Raw genomic sequence first — 6000 nt, forward strand, 5'->3', positions numbered from 1 at the left:
TTGATAAGAAGCCACCTGCCCAGCCCCCATTGATTGGTTTAAACAAGAGCATGTGACACAGTTCTGTCCAATGAGATTCAGGGGAAGTCACCCCGCCCCCTCTCCCTTTGTGTGCCTTCTGGGGGTGCCTCCTTGTTCTTGCAGAGAGGCCCTGCAGATCACATATCCCTGCTTCAGGGTGCTGGTCCCTTCTGTCCACTGGTTCTCTGGCAGTCAGAGGGCACATCTGGCCCCACGTTCCAGGAATATCAGAGATGCTGCAGCATCCACCTCTGGATTTGCTGATGTTTTAGAAAACACACCACCTTCTGGTGAAGTCATAGAGTCCGGCTTTCTCTTACTAGCAGTTGAAATAATCCCAGCGATACAAACGAGCCATGGGAGACCCCTCTGTTTTCACAAACAACAGTTCGACTTCTGTTGTTGTTTGTATGTTGGCTCTTTTGGGGGCCCACCACCCAGCTCCCAAATAAATCGCACATGGAGAGACTTATTGCTTATAAACACCCGGCTTTATCTTGACTTGTTTCTAGCCAGCTTTCCTTAACTTTAAATTAGCCTGTCTAACTTTTTCCTCTGGGCTTTTTCCTGTTCTCTTACTTCTGTAAATCTTACTTTTTTTCTCCCTAGCTGGCTGTGTAGCTGGGTGGCTGGCCCCTGGGTCTTCCTCTTCCTCTGGCTGCTACTTTTTCCTTGATCTCTTCTCTTCCCAGAGTTCTCCTTCTATATATTCCCTCTGCCTGCCAGCCCTGCCTATCCTTTCTCCTGCCTGGCTATTGACCATTCACATCTTTATTAGACCACCAGGTGTTCTAGACAGGCACAGTAACACAGCTTCACAGAGTTGAACAAATGCAACATACACAAAAGTAACACACGTGAAAATAATATTCCCCAACAGACTTGCTTTGCTCTGCTAAAGCTCAACCTCTAGGTCGATAAATGCTGATCGCTGTAGTGTAGCTAAAGTTTTCCTGCCTGGCCCACAGTCAGGACAAATCTCTCTCACCCGCCAGTCCCACAGCAGCTCAGACCCGACCAAGTAAACACAGAGACTTATATTGCTTACAAACTGTATGGCCGTGGCAGGCTTCTTGCTAACTGTTCTTACAGCTTAAATTAATCCATTTCCATTAATCTATACCTTGCCACATGGCTCGTGGCTTACCGGCATCTTCACATGCTGTTTCTCATCATGGTGGCTGGCAGTGTCTCCCTCACTCAGCCTTCCACTTCCCAGCTCTATTCTCCTCCTTGTCCTGCCTATACTTCCTGCCTGGCCACGGGCCAATCAGTGATTTACTTATTGACCAATCAGCAACACATTTGACATACAGACCATCCCACAGCACTGTAGAGCACGTAAGCTCATTCTTGCAAAAGGATGCTGTGCTGTGTACTATGTCCTGGATGCTTACTGACATATCTGCCATGTTCTAGAATGAAATACTTAACCTGTTTTGCATCCTGAAAAAAATTTAGAATGGTTACAGAAATTGCTAGTGTGTATCAATTCCACAAGCGTTCCCATGGCAGACTGGAAAAGTCAGTGCCAAGTTCAGGCTGCAGGAGGCGCTGCTGAGCAGATGATGTCACGTTGGCTCACCTGGCACAGCTCTCCGGTGCAGACCAGGGTCTGTGTCTAGCTGCACTCCGGCTAGCTGTTCACCGAGATTCCACTTCTCTACATCTTTGCCCAAACTTACTGTGAGTGTGCATCTGTGTGCACATATGATGTATGCATGGGATGCACACCCAACTGGACAGGCAGAGGCCAAAGAAGGACATTGGGTCTCCTGCTCCTGTGCTCTTTGTCTTGTTCCTTAAAACAGACAATGGAGCTAGGCTGACAGGTAGCAAGCTCTCTTGAAGATCCTACTGTCTCCACCCTCCATGGTGCTGGACACACAGGCAAGTGTGGGGCCGTGTCCTGGGGATTTGAACTCGGGTCCCTACGGCTGTGCAGCAAGTCCTCCTATCCACTGAGTCGAGCTCGGCCGCCCCCAAGCTTGTTTTTATCTTTCAGTTATCCCAGTGGGAATGAAACAGAAAGGCACAGCTTCCGGTTTTCATTTCCCGGTGACTCAGGAGACTGAACGCTGCTTCAGATGCTGTCTGTCTGTCCCTGTCTATCCATGCTGTTGTTGGCCATTTCTTCTTTTCCTTTTTTAAAAAAGATTTATCTGGTATGTATGTATACAGTGTTCTGCTCGCATGTCTGCCTGCAGGTCAGAAGAGGGCGCCAGATCTCATGACAGATGCTTGTGAGCCATCGTGTGGGAATTGAACTCAGGTCCTCTGAAAGAGCAGCCAGTGCTCCTAACCACTGAGCCATCTCTCCCACCCCCTGCTTTTGGCCATTCCTTAAAATTGGATTGTTGGTCTTTTTCTTCAGTTGCATGAACTCTTTATGTGTACTGGACACCGCTGTTACCATACATAGGGTGCTCCGGGCTATCCTCCCACCGTGGATTATTTCCTCTATTTCACACTAGCCCGTTAAAATGCACATATCTTAAGTTTTGGGGGAGTCTGATTTACTCATTTTTTTTCTCTTTCTTCACTTTTACTGACAACTAAGAAAACCATCTCCAAACCATGGCTACTATTTGGTCCTCTATTTTCTTGCTCGGGTTTTATAGTTTTTGCATTTATCCAATCAGTTTTGAGCTAATTTTACATCTGGGGCGACATGAGGAGTCTGGGTGCATTTTCGTGTTGATCTTCGGTGGTTGCTGTGGAGCCCATTGGCTCCCGCTGAGCATCTTGGCCCCGTCTCTCCACTCACAGGACCCAGATGGTTTGTTTCTGGACTCTCAGGTCAGCGTCACCACTCATGGGACCATCTTTATGCTGGGGCAGCACTGTTTTGGTTGTTTTCATTCTTTTTAGTGTGTGTGTGTGTGTGTGTGTGTGTGTGTGTGTGTGTGTGTGTGTGTGAGTGATGTGTGTGTTTGTGTGGGGTGTGTGTGTACATGTCACAGAAGGCACGTGGAGGTCTGGGGACAGCTTCAGATGTCAATCTTGGCCTTCCGTCCTGTTGGACAAGGCCTCTCTTGTTCGATGCCTGTGCACCATCCTAACTGACCCATCTCTGGCCTCTGTCTTCTAGGTGTGCTGGGATCGATGTACACTCACTCCCATGTCAGGCTTTGCACGCAGTCACTTTAGCCCCCCAGCCATCTCCCCAGGCCTCAACTTTACTTGGAAACTGTGAAACTGTGATACCCAGTCTTTGTCTTCTTTTTCAAGATTATTTTGTCTTGTGGAGATTCCTTAGTGTCCCCTATGCACTTTAGGCTCCATTTCTCCATTTCTACAAAAATGAGAGGGGTCACCATGGTGACCCACGGGAAGGGGACCAATGCCGGTGTCACCCACCCTTTATCACATGACCTTTCTGTCCTGCCCTTCCTCACTCAGGAGTGAGGAACCTGGCTCCACCCATCCACCATGTGTTCACCTTCAACTGTGGCTGACCCTGAGGCCCTGAACCCAGGGGGGCTGGAGGGAAAGGAGGGGCTCCTCCTCGTTAGATGGGGAGCTGGGTCGACAGGTTCCGCCCCCACCGATCCTTGCTGCTGGGACAGCAAGCATGGGCCAGCCTCGCTCCTGCCTCCCAGCCGACCTTTGTCCCAGCCCTTAGACAGTCTCTTCCAGATGCCACTGTGGCCCCGAGTCAGTTCTCCTTCTCTGCCACTAGATGGTGCCCTGTGTTCATGGACAGCACCACTGCGCATTTCCTGAGGAAACAGGGATGTCAAGTTTCCCAGCCAGGTACCGCAGGAAGCCTGGAGAGTTTGCCAGGGTTCTGTCGTTACTGTAACTATAGCAGCATGTCCATGGGCAGCCGCAGCCAAGGCCTCAGTGTGTACCCGGCTCTGCCCCTAGACGAGCTCCTGTAACCCCGGAGGTCCTGGTGATAGCGGTCTCATGACGCACAGGAGAAAGCCAAGTCTCAGAGAGGTATGGTAACCTGCTTGGAGTCACACAGCACACACCCGGTGAATAAAGGTTTGCTCTCTGTGTTCACAAGTCAGAGACTTAATATTGTCCATAGAAGAGGCTATTTTTTAATTTTTATCACATTATTTAAATGTGTGTTTAAAGAGGGCAGAGGACGACCTAAGGTTCTCTCCTACTGTGTGGGTCCCTGGGATCAAACTTAAGGTCCTTTAGCTTGGCAGCAAGCTCCTTTCTCTGCTGAGCCATCTTGCTGGCCCAGAAGCTATTGTTTATTAACTCATGCTGTGTAGACTTAGTGGAGGGCTTGTCCAGCATGGATGAGGGCCTGGATCCTACCATATCTTAGTTAGATTTCTATTGCTGTGATTAAACACCAGGACCAAACGCAATGTGGGAGCAAAGCCTTTATCTCACCTTATAGCCTGTAGTCCATCATCCAGGGAAGTTAGGACAGGAACTCAAACAGGGCAGGAACCTGGAGGCAGGAGCTGATGCAGAGGCCATGGAGGGGTGCTGCTCACTGGCTTGTTCCTCATGGCTTGCTCAGCCTGCTTTCTTACAGAACCCAGGACCACCCAGCCCAGGGATGGCCCCACCCACAGTGGACTGGGACCTCCCTCATTGAGTACTAATTAAGAAAATGCCTTACAGGCTGTATACAGCCCCATCTTGTGGAGGCTCTCAATTGAGGCTCCCTCCTGATGACTCTAGCGTGTGTCAAATTAACACAAAACCAGCCAGGACATACACAGTCTTTTCAGGAGTCTTTGCCAGGGGAATCTTCCTTTGGACTGAGAAATCATGTTTGGTCTGGGGCTGCTCAAGTTTCTTAATCAAATTTTTGTGTCTGTTACCAAATATGGTTAGTTTTTAATGCTAACCCAGAGTCCTTTTAATTGTGAATGCAGAAATAACAATTGTGTATGTATGGGCAGTTCAGAGTCATGGATAAAGGATGTGCCACCAAAGCGATAGTGGCATTGAGGGCCAGACAGGCGGCTCAATGGGTAAGGGCCACCAAGCCTGGTGATCTGAGTTTGGTCCCAGGATCCAAGTGGTAGGAGAATATGGCCTCACAAGTTGGCCATGGCATGTGCAAATAAACTAATATTCATAAATATTACAATAATTATAAATTATAATTCTACTCAAAGTAGCCATCTGTGTCTGTCATTTGGAGAGTTTAAGGGTGTTCTGAACAGTCTTAGGGAAAGGTGCAAATCCTTGGTCTCCAGATCTGCACCAAATTACAGATGAAATGGAACCTGTGTTTCATAAGACTCATGACCATTTAAAATGTGCTAGTTTTGTTTTGAGGCACCGGCAGGTGGTGCATCTGTGTGTGTGTGTCTATCTGTCTATATGTCTCTCTAAGTGTGTGTGTGTGTCTGTGTCCAAGCACACCAGGAATCTGGGGGCAGGAGCTGATGCAGAGGCCATAATTTGGTGAAGAAATTTTCTCAATTGATAGTCTCTCTTCCCAAATGGTTAGACTGACATAAAGTCTTGCCAGCTCAGGTGTCTTCCCCAATCTTCCTCCATCAATTTCCACCTGATTATTGGAGACAGAGTCCCTCACTGAACCTGGCTGGCCAGAAAGCCCCCAGGGATCCTCCTGTCTCCATTTCCTCAGTGCCAGGGTTACAGATGCATACTGTGACACCTAGTGTGTGTGTGTGTGTGTGTGTGTGTATGTGTGTATGTGTGTGTATGTGACCCGTCCCGCGGGCCAGGTTATTGGGGAGACCCGAGGAAGCACCTCCTGAAAGATCAATGGGGGCGAGAGAGAAAGGAGACCAGGCGCATAAGGGAAGACAGAGTCAGTCTGAGTCGCATCAAGGTCTCATTTATTGACTGGGTATTGAGGCTTATAAGCAGGGCTTCAGGCAGGGAGGGGGAGCAGGGGAAGCAAAAGGAGAGAAGAATGGAAAATTCCTAAGGAAGGGTGAGGTCGCTTTGGTCCCAGGCCCCTGCAGCTGGCTGATTAGCACCTACTCCAGGAAGTTGTACAGCCCGCGGTTAGGCCAGGAACCT

This window comes from Peromyscus californicus, unplaced genomic scaffold, assembly GCF_007827085.1.
Source record: "Peromyscus californicus insignis strain IS unplaced genomic scaffold, ASM782708v3 Scaffold_2__1_contigs__length_46816999, whole genome shotgun sequence".
Taxonomy (NCBI): domain Eukaryota; kingdom Metazoa; phylum Chordata; class Mammalia; order Rodentia; family Cricetidae; genus Peromyscus; species Peromyscus californicus.